A 19,036-nucleotide genomic window follows, 5' to 3' on the forward strand; every position below is an offset into this window, starting at 1 on the left:
AGGGATTTGGGAAGCGGTTACACCAGTTTGCATTGTCACCAGCAGTGAATGGGTTTCTTGTGAGATCCACACCTGTCTTATCCCAATACCTGGTGTTCTTAGGCTTCTAGTTTTTGCACAGTTAACAGTAAAGTGAGCGTAGTGTGTCCAGGGCACTGAGCTTTCTGCATGCTTCATCACCACCTTATCCTCTGTTGTAAAAAAAACTCCTCTCCTTCCTTTGGTCTCGTTTTCCGTTGAATTGGGTGTGTTCTCATTGATTTGAAACCTTCTTAAAATGTTCTGAAGACTTATGTTGTTGGCTTCATATGTTAAAATATCACTTCCCAGCCTGTGCCATATATTTTCACAAGGTGTCTTTTGACGAAAAGATTTTCTGGATTTTAGGGTATTTAGTGTGTCATCCTCGCCCATTTGTAGTAGGGCCTTTCATTTTCATTGTAAGATGCACTACTGCATCCTGAGGTCAGAAGTTACTTTTATATTTTCCTTTTCCAGTTTTAACATTATGTGGAGTTAATTTTGTTGTGTGATGTAGGAATCCGATATGATTTTTGTCCATAGGAAAAATAATTTACCTAGCACCATCTACCAAATAATACTTTTTTTTCCAGCTGATCTGAAATATACGCTGTGTAATATATTCAGTTTTTCTATGTGCATGGGTTTGTTTCTGTGTCTTCTCCGTTTATTATGTTTGTTAATTTGCCTACCTCTGTATCGCTGCAATATGCTATTTTAAAAATTATTTAATTTAGTTAATTTATTTGAGAAAGAGAGCACAAGCAGAGGGAGGGGTAGGGAGAGAGGGAGAAGCAGACTCTCCATGGAGCAGGGAGCCTGATGTGGGACTCGATCCCAGGACCCTGAGATCATGACCTGAGCCGGAGGCAGATGCTTCACCGACCGAGACACCCAGGCACCCCATCATGCTCTTAATTATTGTAGCTCTCTTTTAAGACTTGATATTTGGCCCTCTCACCTTATTCCTCTAATTCATTGGTATTTGGCTGTACTCAGGCTTTGGCCTTCTGAAGAAATTTTAAAGTTAATTTATGAAACAACAACACCCCAATTATAAGAGTAAAACCTGTTGGGCATCTGCTTGAATTGCATTAATTCTATACGTCTGTTTAGAAAGAATTTACCCTTTTTTATATTGAGTCCTATTTATGAACATTGTATCATTGTCTATGTTTGTCTTCACAAATGTTTTTCGGTAGTTCTATACTTTTCCGTGTGCTGTCCTAGGTACATACATGTTGCATGTGTTCATTTGCTCCCAGGCACCTTAGTTTGGATGCTTTTGGAGATGGCATCTTTGCTGGGGTATAAAAATGTCATTGACATTTGTATGTTGAGCTTGCATTTAGCCACTCTCCCAAGCCTTCAGTATTTCTAATATTTTGTCCGTAGATATCTCCTTATATAAAAAGTCATGTGTGACTAAATAAAGTATTGGTTATTCCTTTTCAATTTGCCTGTTTTCCTATCTTCCTGTTTGAGTTTGGGCCCTTACTACAATATTACATTGAAGTAATGGAAGATGTCCTTTCCTTGCCTTTGATTTCTAAAAGGAACGTTTTAATTTAATTAAGAGTGATGTTACTGTTGCTTTTTTTTTTAATGTTCCCTATTAGGTTAAGGAAGTTCCCTTATGTTTCTGTTTTGCAGAGTCGTGTCTTATGTTTTTGATCATACATGCATATTGAGTTTTATAAAAGGCTGTTCTGCATCTATTAGGATGACCTTATGGTTTCCACTGTTTTCCTCTTACTGTGTTATGGTAAATGTATTATTCCAATGGTAAACTCTCTTGTATTCCTAGGGTAAATCTAGCTAGTTCAACCTTATGGTTTTTTCCCCACTAATGCAATTCTGATACACATCTGGATTCTATTTGGTCTTACTTTGTTTAATTTTTTTTTCTTTACTCATGAGTCAGTTTGTCTATATTTTCCCTGACTCTAACTGCTTTTGTCTGATGTAAAAAGTTTTATTTATTTTCTTTTCTTCCTATTCCTTGCATGATTTGAATTATCTGCTCTTGAAATTTTGGTAGTGTTCAGCTGAAGACCAGATCTAGTGCTTTCCTTGTTGGAAGATTTCTATCTGCTCAAGTTTTTTTTTTTTTTGTTTTGTTTTTTTAGGGTTTATAAAATTATTTGAATGCCTTTTTGAGCCAGTTTTCTTAAATTATATTTTTCTAGGAGTATATTTAACATTCCCTATTCTCAACTTAAAATCAGTACAAAATTATTCATTCACTTTTAAGTCTCTGCTATTTGTGTTTCATTGCAAATATCATTTATTGGGCCACATCTGTTTTTTTTTTCTTGACCAACTTGACAAAGAGTTCATTTTTATTTTAAAAGCAAAATACTTTTGCCTTAGTTGACTCCATTTTAACCTTGTGTTTTACTTTTATCTCTATCAGGTCTTTCCTTCTACTCTGTTTATTCTATAGTTGCTTTCCTGAATTACTAAGCTTCAGACAGCTCAATAATTTTTAGACTTCTTTTTAATATTAATGAAGCATTTAAGATGATGAATTTCCCTCTCTGTACTGCTTTAATGGCATCTTAACTTTTGTTAAATAATACTCTCATCATTGTTCTGTACTTTATTCTAAGCCCGTGAATTATTAAGTCTTTGACAGTTTTCAAAGTTGGGGACTCTTCATTATTGACGGCGGTCTTGACTGCATCGATGTGAGATGGTCCATGTGATAATACCACTATTTGAAATTTGATTTTTTATGACCCTGTGTGTTGTTTGGTTTTCTGAATGTTCCGTGTAGTTTTGTGAAGTTTGCGAATTTGCAGTTTGCTGATTCTGAGATTTACATGTTTATTAAATTTAGATTAATAGTGCTTTTTCTGTCTTCCATATTTTTACGAATTTTGTATGTCCGTTATATTAGGTTATAATGAATTTTCCCTTGGATGGTGTATTTGCCATTTTTGTCAGTAACTATATCAATTTTGCTTTTTATATTTTGCAGCTATTCAATGTATACAAATTTAGAATTATTCTAGCTTAATAATGAAGTGGACTTGTGTTGTTGTGTAGTTACTTTCTTTTTTCTAGTTAGGCTTTTTGTTTTAAACTCTAATTTTTCCCATAACTTTCTTTTGGTTAGCATTTCCCTGTTTCACCTTTCTCTGTCCTTTGACTTCCAATCTTTCCAGTTTCTCAAGATTTGATGTATCTTCCTCTCTTTGTACAATTCAGTTTTATCATTTCTTTGTTTCAGCTGTCAAGCTTATTAATCCATCTATTTCTTATGATCTTTAGTATATTTGGATTTTATCTCCCAAACTATTTTTATGCTCTTTTCTTACTTTCCTTTTAAGTGCATGTTCATGTCTTTGTATTCTTACTGCATCTTTTCCTTTTATAATTTGGCAGTTATACATTCTGTTTCTTTCATCTTAGTGGATACTGCTGAAATTTTACCATATACTATACATAAAGTCTAAGATAATTATCTTAACTCCTCGGTCTTTAAAATACATAAACCTTTAGAACACCGTGATTGACTTAGACTTATAAGCTATGTGTGCTTTTTTTGTTGTTTTGCTTTGTTTTAATATTCTAACTGGGCTTTGGTTATTTTCCAGTGTGAGACCATTATAGAATCTAATTCATCATATTGAGAGGAGTAGCTGTTTCTTATTTTTGTTTTAAAGTAATTATGTCTTTGTTGCTACTAAAGGTATAGTCTCTGGGGTCCTAAACCCATTTCAGTATTGGGAGTATCCCAGGGGGTGCTAACCCTTCTGCTGCAGGAAGGTTTTCGTGACTCCTGTGTAGATTGTCAGTGGAGTGTGTGCAACAAATATTAGTGTAAATACGTATTTATTGGTCAGTTTGGACTAGGTGGATGATCCAGATCTAAACTGCATGTAAAGAGAGCTCTGCTCCTTCATATACTTTGCAAACATAAAGAAAGAACGTAACAGCATTAAAATTAGTTATTATCAGCAAGGTATTATAGATTTTTGTAATTCTATAATTTGATTTTACATTTATTTCTTATAGTGTATCAACACGTATAAGGAGACTCACACCATTACCGCCCACAAAATAAAAGGCCAATAGTCTCTCTCCCTCTCTCTCTCTCTCTCTCTCTCTATATATATATATATATATATATATATATATATATATATTTTTTTTTTTTAAGAAACCTCTTTGTCCCATGTTTGTCTCAGAGAACTTAAAATTCTGGGACACATCAGAGTTTCATTATTAAATGTGTTTATTAGGTGTCTGCGGCACTATGCCAGACCCTATTAGGGCCAGATCAGATGTGCCTTTTCTTCTGAATGTTTCATTGTATGGCAACACCCATGTGTCTGGTTATAGAATTGTAGGACGTTCAGCTCAAAGGAGATGATGGAACTCTGCGCTACAGTGGTTTCCAAAATTGTTTTGGGGAGGTGGTGGTACAGTGGCCCTTTCTTCAAATCAGTCTCATGAAAGGCCAATGTCTTAATAAGTGGAAATAAAGGGCAGAGCAGACTCAGGGTGGAACAAGCTCGGGACACCTGTAGCCCACACTAAGGGTGCTTGGCCTTGGCCTCCAGAGAAAGCCAGGGAGCTGCAGAGCCCACCAGCACTCCTTTGCATTAACCCCTATATTTCATCAGAAGAGAAACGGGAAGCTCCAAAGGGGCCCTGGGTTGGCTGGTGGCTGGGCCAGAGTCCACATCTTCACGGCCCCTTCTGGGCTCTCTGCAGCCACCAGCTCCTTCCCACAACCAGGTAGAGCTGCTGCTCCACGTGGAGCCGACCAGAACATGATTTACACGTTTCCACTTTGAATCATTTCTTCAAATCCAGGTCATGTCTGTCTAGGTCCTTTGCTTGCGTGACCCCAGTTTTCCAGCCAGACTTGCAGTGTCTTCTAATTCCCAACCCTGGGCCTGCTGTGGGCTTCCCGGGGAGCCTGCCAGCCCAAGGAGGAGCCAGTCGAGAGTCCCTGTAACAGGGACGTGGTGACTGAGAGACTGGTCTCTTCTCTTGCCTTTTGTCTGCTTCAGGCTCTTGCTCGTCTTCTCACTGCTGGTCGCAGAGGGATCCGTTCTTTCAAGCCGACAGACCACATGCTATTTCTGTGCCGTAAATTTCCAAAGCTGCTTCCCCGTCCACCTCTCCACAACCACACGCTGGAATAAGCAGTGTGTTTGCAGCTATAATCAGCACACTTAAATACTGGTTAAATTCAGAGTGAGCACAAAATCCGTACAGCTCTCGACTCCAGAAGAAGCTATAAAAATACCACGTGGCTGTGGGCCCTCTGAGACCTTCGACAACGAGGTGATCCCTCTAAACCGTTCTAAGGTTTATGGGGTGTTCCAAAATAGCCCAGATTACATGTTAAGGGGGCTCTGATTCATGGAGACTTGTGTCTGACACCAAGGAGCCTTGGCTGCCGACTGGCAGCTTCCTAGCGTCTGTCCCCCTGAGGTCAGACACACAGTCCGAGCCGATTATTTTCCTGTAAAGTCCCTGAGGACAACACCTTCCATAATCGTCCCTGTGTCCTCAGTGTCTGGTGCGGTGGCTGTGGGCGGCTGAGCTGCAGTCAGAGGTGTTCGGGGCCCTTGGCTCCCCGCCTGACGGCTCCCGTGCGTGTGCCGCTGGTGCTTTCCCCGCGCCCGTGTGCACGTTCTCTCCCCTCCCCCCTCCCCGCGACCCCTGTGCAGGTGGCAGTGGACGCGGCAGCGCCCCGGCTTGCGGTGGGGGTAGGAAGTGACCAAGCGCGCAGGATCCCGCTTGCTCTTGGCTCCTGAGTCCGGCTCGGCTGAATGTGACGCCCAGATGCTTTCCGTTTCCCTCTTGCTCCAGGTAGATCCTCGCACACGCGTGTTCTGATCTCCTGGCCCCCGGGCACGCGGCTCAGCCCCCTCAGCCTGTCGCGTCTGGAAGGCTCGGTCATGCGTATCTGCTCCCTTACCCATTATCCGACGGCATCCACACGCTACGGAAAACGCGGGGCCATTTCCACGTTTTTACAGGCTTCTCTGCCCTTAAGCTACAGAATAACTGCTCGAAAATGACAAACATGAAAGACTCTCTGCAGAACTCCCATCCGTGGCTCCCAGGGCCTCGGGGGCCAAGCGCAGACTGTGCACCTGGCCTGGCCACCGTCTCATGCTGTCGGGGCCCTGGCCGCCACCCGGCTGGAGTCCAGGATGGTTTTTCACTGGTTACTCCCTCCCGTCTGTCACATGTCTGCAGGACGTTTGTGCTGGGACCAGGCTGGTGCAGGAGCCCCCTCCCCCCCCCGCCCACTCCCCTGCACTTGCTGCCGCCCCAGCCCCCATTCCTGGGCCCTGTGGTCATGGGTTTCCTCAGCGGTGCAAAGCCTTGCAGGTGCTGGGGTGCTGGGCTTTGAGGGAGCACCTGAAGGTCAGGACGCACTTGGGAGTGTTGGCTGACTGAGCGAGCGGCAGTGATTCGGGTCCCCTTTTGCATCCCCTGGTAACCTGTGTGCAAAGTGTGGTTTAAGGGGAATATTGGCAGATGGGTGCGTGATTGATGCCGTGATGGCTCAGAGGGGCCCTGGTCCGCCCGCTGCCCACCGTGGTGTTGGCGTCCTGGCTGCACGTGCCCGATGCACCTAGTGCCGTGGACTCTGCAGGGGGGTGGTGCCCCGCGTTGTTTGTCTCCATGTTTTCCCAGGCAGGTTTGCACACTCGTATCTATGGGATTAAGTGACACTGTCATTTCTTTAAATACTGAGACTGTTGCGGCTTCTGATTCTGAACATCTTCTGAGACCTGACTCTGCAAATGCTTTAGGCAGAAGACACGTCCTTATCTGCTGTACCCCCTCCCCGGGCTTTGAACCCGGAGACACCACCGTGCAGGTGCTGTGGCCTCCTCTACCCTCCCCACTCCCCCAGCCCCCAGTCTCAGCGTGTCTGGGGTTTTGCATCCTGGTACCAGGTTCCTAGCTTCTCTTCTGGAGGCTGCAGCCAAGGCTGTCCGATCCTGCCTGTGCCCTGCGAGGCCATCACGGACTCAGGTGGGCGGTTAGGAAGGAGGAAGCGTATGGACCGCCGCAGGGCTCCTGTCACGTTGCTCTGCGAGGTGACAGATGGAAGCACACGGCCGTCTTGCGGAAGGGTTGTCACGTGCGCCGGCCGTGGGGTGCTGGAACCTGGTCCCGCTGCGCCGCGCCCCGCCCTCCCTTTGCAGCCTCACCGCTCTGGCCGGCCGCTCCCGTCCGAAGCTGGCCAGAGGTCCAGAGAGTAAAAGGTGTTTGAAGACAGCCCCCGGCTAGCTGCTAACTGCTGTGACAGAGGCAGCGCGGACGGACAGACCGGGGAGAGGACAGGCCTTCCTTGCTTTTCTTTCCTACCCCTTTAGCTGTCAGCCGGTTTGGAAGGAAAGAGGAGTTTTACTAGAGCAGCCTATTACAATGAAATTTCCAGACCCGAAGGGTTTAGTGGTGTGTGGACTTGCCAGCATATATCTTGAGAAAATGACCCGTGGGACCCCCTTCTGAAGCCCCTGGCGGGGGGGCCTGCAGTGCCCTGGGGAGCAACAGGAGTCAGCCGGGCCCCCCGCCTGCAGCCGCCGCGCAGCAGACTCTCTCCTGAATCGTAGGGGCGCGTTCCTGGGACTTTGATGTTCCTGGGACTTTGATGTGGCTCTTTGGTGCCAGGCCAGAGCCTCGTTGTCCACTATTCCGGGAACGTCCCTGTGGCCATCATTGACTTCCCAAAGGGTCCCGGGCTGGGCGCCGCTTCCCGGTGGGGTTGCTCCTGGACTGTGGGCAGGGGGGCGTGCGGGGCTGGGCCTGGCACGTGGGCGCCGATGCGGTGCTCCCTGTTTCTGCTGCATGAGCCTGAAGACAGAGGTCAGAGCGCTACGTGCACGCGTGTTCCCGCCTCCCTGGTTCGGGCTGGCGGGGAAGGTGGCGTTGCCAGACCCAAAGCCCGCGCTGAGCCTGGGGTCACCGTCCGGGTGTTTCAGACCCACGGGGGTCTTGGCGCTCATGCAGGCCAGGTGCTTACAGAACGCTTTTGTTTTGGCAGCAAGACTTTTTTTTTCCTCTTTTGTTTCCAAATCAACTGGCGCCTGTGGGCTGAGCGGGGGTAGATGACTCAGAAGCCCGTTCTCTGCTCCCCGAGGCTGCAGGCCGTGCCAGGTACCCGCAGGAGACCGCCCACCTGCTGGCTTCGGAGGACCCGGGACTACAGTGTCCCCGTCCTCCCTGCCCTCCGGCCACATGCCAGGGGTCCCCGGCAGCATTTTACGAGCTCTGCTTAGTTTCCATGGACTTTGGCTCGGATGTGGCACAAGCAGCCACCCCCTGGCCCCTCCTGGGAAGCACTTGCAGGGAGCCTGTGACGCGGTACCCTAACTCGGAGGAAGCGCAGTGCGTCTCCTGGAGAAGAAGTTTGAAAGCTCTGTCCCCCTCTGACGAGCTCGAGCCGGGGACAGGGTCCCCTGCGAGGATCTCCTGTGCCCGAGGATCTCCTGTGCCCGGGCCCTGTTGGGCACTTTGCTCGTGAAACCTGCCTTATTCCTCACAAGGAGCGCGGACTTGGGCCTTTCCGCCTTGTTTTGGACACGAGGAGCGCAGACCCGGAGACGGTGAGCTCGGTGCCGCAGGGCGGTTGCGGGGCTGACCCCACGTCGGGTGCAGGATGCCCGGCTCTGGGTCCTGCCCTCCTCCGTGCAGGCAGCGCTGGGGACGTGCCATCTCCTGCACACCGGCTCCTGCGGCCCGTGGCCAGCGCGGCTCAGCGCGGGACTCTGACACTTCTGTGTGGTGGAAGGCCAGTTCCCTCCCAAAACCCTTCAGGGACAGGTTGGGGAAGAGGACCTGGGTCGTGCCCAAGGTCAGGTGTCCAGGGTGTTCTGGGTGGGTTGTGAAGACCCTTGGATACAAGCTGAGGGATCTACTGGACGCCCCGGCGAAGCTCCTCGACGAGGCTTTCAGCATGTGGCTCCCAGGCGTGGCTCAGCAGTGCCAGCTGCCGGCCTGACCATCCTCTTAGTCCCCCAGGGCGGGACACATGATGGTCCCACCCAAGTACCCAAGACCTATCCCCAGCACACAGCACTCCCCGTGGGAGGCCAGGGCCACCGGATCCTGCAAATGCACCGTGGCGGCCCAGCTCCTGGTGAGGCTGGTGGAGTCCGTGGGAAGCATCCCAGTCAGCCTGCAGCTCCCGGGGGCCCTCCCACCCACGTCCCTGGGGCCGGGAGGCCTCGCTCTCCACGGCTGCACCTGGGGGCTGCCGGGAGGTGGGCAAGGTAGGAAGGAAGCAGAGGGATTGACAGGAGCGGTGGGGACTGAGAACTTTTGCAAAGTAGTTTGATGATTGATTGGAAACACAGAGACCCTGGGGTCCATTTGCTCGCTCACGTCCCGGGGAACTGTGGCTGGAGCAGCAAGTGGGTGTCCAGGCCCCTGGGACCCCACAGGGCTTGTCTGCCGTAGTGCCGCTCTCATGGGGGCCCACAGGGTTAGTGCTGTGTCACTTCCTCACTGCGACCCTTTGTTTCCTCACAGCACCTTGTGCCCTCACATTCTGGGATTCTAAGAATGAGTTGATCTTTAGAAATGCACTGATTGGGTGCCTGGGTGGCTCAGTTGGTTAAGCGTCTGCCTTTGGCTCAGGTCATGATCCCAGGGTCCTGGGATCGAGTCCCGCATCGGGCTCCCTGCTCAGCAGGGCATCTGCTTCCTCCCTCTGCCCCTCCCCTCTCTCTCTCTCATACATAAATAAAATCTCTTTAAAAAAAACCCCAGAAATGCACAGATTTCCTGTAATATCTGGGAGGATATTCTATGACCGTGGAGGCCATTAGAAAACTGTGTGGAAACATGGGAGGAGAAAAAGTAAACTGTGCGGTTTGGGTTTTTTGCTCATTGAAACCCTCTGATTTTATTTTCTTCTGTTCCTCCCCTGGGTTGGGCTGGGATGTGCAGCGTGGACGTTTGTTCCTTTGGAAGGAGGTCTTTAAGCAGAGCCGAGTGTCTCTCTGAGGTTTCCAGAGCAACGCTTAGAGTCTGGCTCACATTCCTATTTTTGAAAACTTAGCAAAAGTTTGCTTCTGATGCCCGGAAGGCATGCCGGGAAGGGAGCCTCTGCTTTTGTTTTGTTAGAGCAGTGGAGTGGGGTGAGGCCCCTGGGGTCCCCGGATGCTACTTCATCGGGGCGACGAGAGTGGCCGGCGTGTATCCTGGACGGTGATGACCGACACACACACAGAAAGACACTTGAGCCAATCTGGGGAGTGAAGAGAAAGCACTCGTGCCTCAGAAGTGCTGGCGTGCACAGAGGTTGATGGAAGTCAGAAGCGCCGTGGGCTTGTTCAGCACGTGGCATTTATTTCTTCTCTCTGCTCCCAACCTCCTCGTCCCCAGCAGGCACAGTCATGGCCGTGACGTCTGTACGCGCGGGGTCCTGGTGTGTGCACGGGTGAGTTGTCACAGGGTCCCTGCACCGATGCCGTGTTCACGTGTGCAGGTGGTTGGTTTGCTCCCTTCAGCTGAAGGAAGGACGGGCCTGTGTGTTATTTTGAATCTGGCAGCAGAGGGATCTTGTGAAGTCACTGGTCAGTGTGATGCCTTTTTAAGGTGTGTGCACGCTCGTGTGTGTGTGTGTGTGTGTGTACATCCGTGTGTGGTATTGGGGAAAGCTTAAAAAAACCTACTTTGGTGTTTGAAATAAACCTGGTCCTCTTGATGTCTTTCTTGGTTTGTGGATTTTTTTTTTATTTATTTATTCATGAGACACACACACACACACACACACACAGAGAGAGAGAGAGAGAGAGAGAGAGAGAGGCAGAGACACAGGCAGAGGGAGATGCAGGCTCCATGCAGGGAGCCCCACATGGGACTCGATCCCGGGTCTCCAGGATGGCGTCCTGGGCCGAAGGCAGGCGCCAAACCGCTGTGCCACCCAGGGATCCCCTTGGTTTGTGGATTTATCATTTGTCTCCTCTATGCCTTTTGTCGTGTTTTCTCTTTTAAAACGTCATGTGATGGTGCTCGCTTCGGCAGCACAGCTACCGAGACGTTGCAACGACACAGGGAAGGTTAGCACGGCCCCTGCACGAGGACGACACGCAGAAACATCACGGGATGGTTCTGCGGCTGGCAGAGAAATAATAAATGCTTTTCTTTTCCTACGCCTAACGTTGAGTCAGTTCACGGGTGTCTTACTGCCCCGAGTCACGTCACAGAAGGGTTGGTTGCTTTGCAGGTATTTGATTTGTGTTCGGATTGCACTTTCTTCCTTTAGCTGTACTCAGACGTTAGAACCATAATACGCAGCAGCGACCCGACACCGGGAAAGAACAAATTATTTTCTGACGGTTGGAGGTATTTTATTTTCGACATTGGACTCCTATGAAAGCCCATTTTCTGATTTCGGATGCTATTAACTGTTCATCTAAGTTCTGTATTAAGCACCGACGTTGCCCAAGGCCCTGCAAGTGGAGCTTTTGGGGAGCCAAAGATAGACGCCGATCTGGCCTGGAAAGAGATTTTAATGTGCGGGGAGAGACGAGCTGCGCGCGGCAAGGACGCCCTTAACGTTCATTTCGGTAAACGGGGAAATAAGCGAGCCACGGCGAGGAGGGCTTGCGGTGCGCGGCTCCACGGGGTGCGCGGCTCCACGGGGCCGGGCCTCCACTTCCAGAGCGCGGCCGGGGACTGTTTCTCATCTCTGGGTGGGTCTGCCTGGCATCGCTTTGCTCCCCCGTAGCAACATCCTCCGACCCCGGAGGGGCCTCTTCCGTGAAGCATTCCTGGCCAGGCCCCCTGGAGATGCGGCCTCTCCTGGGGCCGCCCTCCCTGTGTGGCCCGGTGGACGTAGGACTGGTTGTGTCTCTTGGCGTTTTGGAAACTGTCTCTCACTCACTCTAAACACGTGTAATACTCCGTGTGAGCTCCAACCTCCTGGCTCAGTGTCCTCCTCTGTAGAGTCAGGTAGCACACACACAGCCCCTTGGACTGTGGCGGTAGCTCCACTACCTTGGCAGGTGAACTCACGCAGGTAACCTGACCACTTACTGGGCCATCAGTAACACATTACTCTTTCCCTTCTATTTTATGGAGTTCATGATGCACTTGGGTTATTTTATCGACTCCACGTGAGCTTCCCGAGGTGGGGTGCCCATAGCCGGTGCCCAGCCCAGGGCCTCACACGCAGAAGGTGTTTGGTTCATGACTGGGTGACCCCATGCTCTTCCTGTGGTTTGTGGCCTCATGAGACTAGTGCTGAACCTTTGGGGGGGGCGGTCTTTGAACTGTGGTAGCGTTGGCCATGGAAGAGAGATCCCCATGAACATAATGGCAATTTTATTTATTTATTTATTTATTTATTTATTTATTTATTTATTTATTTATTTATTTGAGAAGGAGAGAGAGAGAGAGGTGGGGCAGGGGGAGAGGGAGAGAGAGGACCCTAAGGAGGCTCCATGCTCAGCGCCAAGCTCAACATGGGGCTCGATCTCACAACCCTGAGGTCATGACCGAGCCAAAATCAAGAGTCAGATGCTTAGCCGATTGAGGCACCCAGGCGCCCCAACATCATGGTAATTTTAAAAGGTGGATGACTAAGGAGACCGTCCCACGCACTGGAGCAGAGGAACGAGAAGTTGACGTCGACCGGAATCAGGCTAACAAGTCCAGGAGAAGCAGTTGGACCCCTGAAATCCAGTTTCTGGGTTTGAGATGTGTGAGGACGTTTCTTTCTGGACCGTGCCCCGTGCCTTCCACAGGGACACACAGGGCTCTGGAGAGGAGGAGGGGTCGAGGCAACATTGAGAGTTCTCCGATGATAGGAAGGTTAAGTAGCCCAAAATGCAAGCCTGACTTTTGGTTGAGCGTATGTCCACCCTCACTGGCCACACAAGGAGTCTTCGGGTCGAAATAGGTCCCGTGTTAATCTGTATAAGTGACTGTGTGGGTCCACGCAGATGCCGTCTCTCGGGGGTCCTCCACCCTGATGGCGGGATGAGGGCACATCGCAAGAGAAGAGGCTCAGGTAGACCGAGGACCTCAATAACTTCCCTCCCTGGGCCTCCTCCCTTTCCCGTGTTTCTCTCTTCTTTCCTTCCTTCTGTCCTTTTAATCGAAGAAGAGAAGCCTTCTAGCTGGTTCACGACTCATCTAGAGGTAAAACTCAGGGTTTCTGGGTCATATGTCCTTTATGTGCAGTCGCTGGATGGGGAATGGGGGTTTTTAAAGATGAATTTAGTATAGTGTGTGCCCCCAGTTGGGAGGGGAAGGTGGGGGCGCGCAGTCTGCACGCGGAAGGGAGCGTTGCATTCGAAAGTCATCCCGCTGGGAGCCGTGCTAGGAACTGGTGGCTCGAGTGTCGTCTTCTCCTCGCGCACCGCCGGGCCCCGTGACCAGCCTGCGGGCAGAGCTGTAGAAGAGCTAGTGAGGTGGCCCGGACGAGAGGCAATGCAGGGGGCCCAGAGATGGGAAGGGACACGCAGGAAAACGAGCAGCCGGAGAGCACGTCGCCCTCGGGTCTGAATTCTCCTTCTGTGGAATCCTCGTCCCGTGGTTTGAGGTCCAGGAGGCCGTGAGGAGTCGGTGCAGAGGTTGGAGACCGCGGAGGCAGGGGTCCTGCTGCAGCTTCTGCAGGACGCTTCCCGTGGGGTGGCGTGGACACCAGTTCCCCTCAGCTCTGCCGCCCGGGGGCTGCCAGGATGGAGCATCGCGGGGAGCGTGAAACACTCTGCACGCAGAATTTGTGGTGTGGCCACGGGGGGACATGGACGTGTCCCTGGTCACTGCAAGGGGGTGCATCGGAGGTAGTGGTGCAAGGCTGAGCTGCTCAGTGGTGTCTGCAGGGCCACGATCGCAGGGGCCAGTGGACGTGCCGGGTCAGCGGGGCCCCAGGCCCCCTCCTGCATGGAGTCTGTTTTCTCTCAATTACCCAGTTATAGAAAAGTCTGTATATTTAGGACTTTAATGAGCTTGGGGGACCCTACAAAGGGGTGGGTCCCTCTTACATTGTTGGACACAGATGTAACCTTCCCACGCGGAGAGCAGGTGCATGTGTATGTGACTTCACTGGAGGCGTAGAGGGGACGGCCAGTGGCTCTCAGTTCTGGAAAGCGTTACAGGGTTATGTCCTCAGGACTCCACAGATGAAGCCATTTCCCTGTCATTTTCCAGGTAAACAGCACTTTTTTTCGGTAATTTTGTCATCTTAAAAGGAAGTCTCCGTTTTAACAACCAGTATACGTTCACTGGGGGTTTCATTGATCGTTTCCCATTTTTTAAACAGGATCTGCGTCTTAGTTTCGAGAGAGTTAAGTGTTTCGTGTTATGTATTTATTTATTTTTATCCTATTTAGTTTTTTTTTAAAGATTTTGTCTATTTGACAGAGAGAGTGTGTGTGAGTGAGCGCAAGCAGGGGCAGAGGCAGAGGGAGAGCAGGGAGCCCGATGAAGGACCCTGGGATCATGACCTGAGCCCACGGCAGATGCTAAAATGACTGAGACACTTGGGTGCCCCTTTAGTGTCTTATTTAAAAAGAAAGAAAGGGGCAGCCCTGGTGGCTCAGTGTTTTAGCATCTGCCTTTGGCCCAGGGTGTGATTCTGGGGTCCCGAGATCGAGTCCCACGTCGGGCTCCCTGCATGGAGCCTGCTTCTCCCTCTGCCTGTGTCTCTCCCTCTGTGTATGTGTGTGTGTGTGTGTGTGTGTGTGTGTGTGATGAAAAAATGAATAAAATCTTTAAAAAAATAGGAAGAAAGAAAGAGGAAAAACTCCCCAAACACCACAATCACACCTTTGGTCCTAGAGGAGGCATTTGCTGAGCAAACAGTTGTGTGCCCCATCCTGTGAGGCACCGACTTTGTCTCGTTTCCTAAGTCCTATACTTAGTAAGAAAAAGGGGTGATTTGGTCGACCACGTGAGTCTCATCAGGACACATCGGCTGGGGCCACTCTGGAAGATTTTACCATTGGGGCTTTGCCCCACATGGTGGATGTTGTCTTCTCAGGATGCAGAAACCAAAACAGCGTCGCATGCAGACTGGCCGGTCGGCAGGACCGGCCCTGCCTTCCCAGAACCTGCGGGCCTGTGCTTTGAGGTTTGTTTTGGGAGAAGGACAAATTGCCACTGTCGAAATCCCCAATCACCAAAATATCCCTGACAGCCTATTATAAAAAGAACATTTTAAGGTAGAGGTTAATAGTAGCTCGATCCCTTTTCGGTGAGGGCCTCCCCCGCCGGCATCCTGCAGTCCAGTAAACAGTGCCTTGGAAGCCGCTCCCAGGTGGCCCGAAGACGCTCCCGTTCATTCAGGAGAGTAATGACTGCGGGGGGTGTTGTGTGCACAGGACACGGAGGAGCCAGCGGTTGGGCGAGCGCCTGGGCTCTGCACTTGCCTGATCCTTCAGCCGCTGATGCCTGGACGGGCACATGGCCCAGCTCCCTGCTGCAAGCCCTGTGGCCGCACTGCCCGGGCGTTGCCACCTGGAAGCCCTCTGTGCTTGCACCTGCATGCTTCTACCCCACATAGACGCCTTTCCCCACATTGTCCCTTGAGTTCTTGCCTTGGTGTCTGCTAACGGGGTTGTGAGCTTTATAGCCATCTGCAAGGCATTGTGGGGACTCCTCCATCCCCGCTTCCTCCTGCATGCCCCCGATCACCGCCCCTCGTGGTCCATTGTTCGCTCCACGGCTGGAGGCTCTTAGCAGGTTCACACGTGGAGGGGGATGCATTCTCACCCATCGCTGTGCTTTTGGGTGGTTCTTCCTCTAATTAGAGTCGACTTTATCTGACAAATCACAAGTCAAGCTCTGAAAATGTTACGTGAGCCACGTCATTCCTCATCCACAGAGGGGTGCAGCTCCTTGTCACCTTCCACAGGAAGTCTTCCTGGAAGCACCAGGCTTGGGTGTGCCCAGCTGGGAAAGGCCAGGAGCCCCACGGCCTGCTCCCCTGCACCCCCTGGCCCAGGGCCTGCACCTCCTCGCCCCAGGACTTGGTCTGAGGATCCCCCCTCGGCCTGTCCCTGCAGGGGGGAGGCTGCAGGTGTGGAGATGAGACCCCAGCCCTGCCTGGAGCAGCCGCTACAGGACGGGGTGATGATGAGCAAGGTGTGACAGTGCCCCCCCCCCACAGATGGGTTAGCACCCATGAACCTGCTAGAGAGCAGGCTTCACCGGCCGCCTTCCCCACCTCACTTCCCTGCAGCGATGGCTGGCTTCCAGCATCTCTTCCCAGATAATCGTCGTGGGGTCTCCTTCTGGGTGAGGCAAGTCAAGTCTCTTCCTTAGATTTCTGTTTCCCTGTGTGTGAAATGAGGGAAAACCCGGGAGCTTTCTGGGAGAATCTGATCCATTGAAGGACACAAACCCACTCTAAACCCCAAGCACTCATTGGGTTGCTTTTGGAATCTGTTTTGGGGGCACCTCTTTTTAGCCTTTCAGGGAACACTGATGTTTTCCAGAAATGGGTCTCTGCGTGCAGTGAGATGTCTGCATCTGTGGAGTTGGGGGACATGGTCTCCTCTCCAAAGGATTCTTAATTCTCTGGGGTATGTTGTTCGTTGCTTTTAAATTACGTGCCCGTCCTGCTCCACCGCTGCCACCTCCCGGGGCCCTGCAGCGGTGACCTGGGGCAAGGCCGGTGCCGTGGGCCTGGATGTGTGAGGCTAAGAGCAGGGCCCGTGCAGAAGGCAGACGGCCCACCCGCCCAGTCCTGCCTGCGTCCCCACGCCAGGTGCCTTCTCTCGCGGCCACTCTTGAGCTACCTTCTGGAACCGTCTGGCTTTCCTTATTTGCATTAGAAAATACAGAAGGAGCATGTCCTCCAGGATGACTCACGAGTTCAAATATGTTGGCAGAGGACATTTGTATTTTATTTTGGTTGAAGGAGGAGGACAGTGAACATTTAGGGCACAGAAGGAAGCCGGGTCAGAATTAATGCCAGAACAAACTTCTGGTTGGCAGCGTCCAACATAGCCAATTGCTAGTCCCATCCTCAGCCAGGGCGAACCAACGGTCTATTCTGGGAACGTGGCAAACTGGTCCAGTAATTACAGTGTGCCCGGTGGCGCTGGCAGTCCTGGGGGCCCGGGCTGGCGAGAGGACTCCTGGGCTGGAGACCCCCCTCCACTCTGCAGGGTCAGCCTGTCCTCCTCGCCAGGGACAGACACTCCTGACAACTTGGTCACTTTCCCAGCCATACAAAACAGCAGCCGGAATTACCTGTGATTCCCCCCCCGCCCCCCCCACAAATCAATTGAGCCACAAGGTCTAGGGGAAAACAAAGTGACTCTTCTTCGGGACAGAGGATTCACTTTTGGAGCTGCCGCCGCCGCCGAGAACATCACCCTCCTCAAACATCAGAACCGGCAGTGACCGCCGTCCCGTGTCCCCCCGTCAGGGAGCGAGCAGGGTTGGCGGATGTGCCTCACTCCTGCAGGTCAGATGAGGTCTCCGGCTCAGGGGCACCGTGGCCGGGGCATCGGGCGCCACGGGTGTCCGGCTTGCTGGCCCGTGGCGGTGGCCGTGCTGACGGCCCATCCTCAGGGACGGAGCGCCAGTCGTCAGAGCGCTGACGGAGTCCCGGCCCCGTTAGCAGTGTGTCACCTCTGCTCCCCTGTCGGGTCCTCACGACAGCATGGAGGTAATAAGCACTGCTGTGGGCTGTGGGCGCCCGAATCCACAGGCTGAGTCCTTTCTCCAGGACCTCAGAATGTGCTGTTGTGTGGAGACAGGCCCCACCTTCCGAGGGAATCGGGGAGAAACGAGGTCCCTGGGGTGGACTGTAAACCAGCATCACAGGCGTCCTCGTGAAAAGGGGACATTTGGCGACAGACATGTAAGAAGCGAAGACAGTGGGAAGAGACACAGGAGGAGGACAGCCACCTGCGAGCCAGGGGAGGGAGGGCCTGCAACAGATTGTCCCTTAGAGCCTCCGAAGGAACCAGCCCCATGACACACTTCAGCCTCCCGAACGGCCGGACAGATAGTGAATTGTTGTTTGCACCACCCGGTTGGGGGGTTCTCTGTCCTGGCAGCCCTAGCAAACCGCAGGTGTCATCCTCATTTTGTGGGTGTCGAAACCGAGGCCTGGATTGCTTCAGGGGCTTGCCCAGGTTCCCCCAGAGAGCAGGGGCTGTGGCGTGTGCGACCCAGGCCTTGTGGCTCCAGGGTCGGCTCTCGGCCACCAGGCCTGGGAAGCGGGCGGCGTGAGCCTCCTTTCTGTCCGGCCTCGGGGGCCACGTTTTCTGCAGGGACTCCTCTGGTGGCCTGGCGCTCCCTGTGCTTCCTCCCATGCCCTCCTCCCTGTTTGAAGTTTTGAGCTACACTGATTGCCCCCAAAGCCTTGGCCTGCACAAAATTTAGTGCACAAAAGTGTTTCTTAATAAGGAAAATAAGCACACACCTCCAGGACTGTGAAATGTGTGCCTGGAGATCACTCCCGGCTCCACCTTACTTCCCTAAACATTTCTTGTTGCACATGTTCTCACCTGTTTTTCTTTTTCTTTCTTTTTTTTTAAGATTTTATTTATTCATTCATAGAGACACAGAGAGAGAAAGGCAGAGACACAGGCAGAGGGAGAAACAGGCACCATGCAGAGCTCGATGTGGGACTCGATCCCGGGTCCCCAGGATCACGCCCTGGGCTGCAGGCGGCGCTAAACCGCTGCGCCACTGGGGCTGCCCTCACCTGTTTTTCTTATCACAAAGTCGAGCACACACACACCCTGTAGAGTATCTGGCGAGTGTTATCTGCGAGTGTTAAAATCAGAAGCGCTGGTCCCCACTCGATCTTACTATATTGTTCCCGCCTGCTGGATTCCTGCTGCCCCCGTTGTGCTGTGCTTGTTCCAGAAGCTGGCTTGAGGTTGGCCCCAGCCCGGGAGTCACTCGGGACTCTGGGATGGCCACGCAGAGTGGTGCTCCGTCGCGTTCCCTCGCAGAGAGTCTGCGAGGCGTTGCCTTCAGCCGCCTGGTTTCTGGAGTCAGCCTGATTTCTCCCTCACCGTGAGAGCCGCGGGGGGTGGGGGGTGGG

General features: G+C 51.7%; 1 protein-coding gene and 1 non-coding gene across 3 annotated transcripts in view; both read left to right on the forward strand.

Moving 5' to 3' along the window:
- The window catches only part of RNF144A (ring finger protein 144A), a 120,654-nt gene that overhangs the window by 37,075 nt on the left and 64,543 nt on the right, over positions 1 to 19,036 (forward strand). The window lies entirely within an intron of this gene.
- On the forward strand, positions 11,025 to 11,129 carry LOC129511223 (U6 spliceosomal RNA). Its single transcript, XR_008664775.1, has one exon. It is a non-coding gene; the product is annotated as a U6 spliceosomal RNA (small nuclear RNA).

Source organism: Nyctereutes procyonoides, unplaced genomic scaffold (assembly GCF_905146905.1).
Source record: "Nyctereutes procyonoides isolate TBG_1078 unplaced genomic scaffold, NYPRO_anot_genome, whole genome shotgun sequence".
Taxonomy (NCBI): Eukaryota; Metazoa; Chordata; class Mammalia; order Carnivora; family Canidae; genus Nyctereutes; species Nyctereutes procyonoides.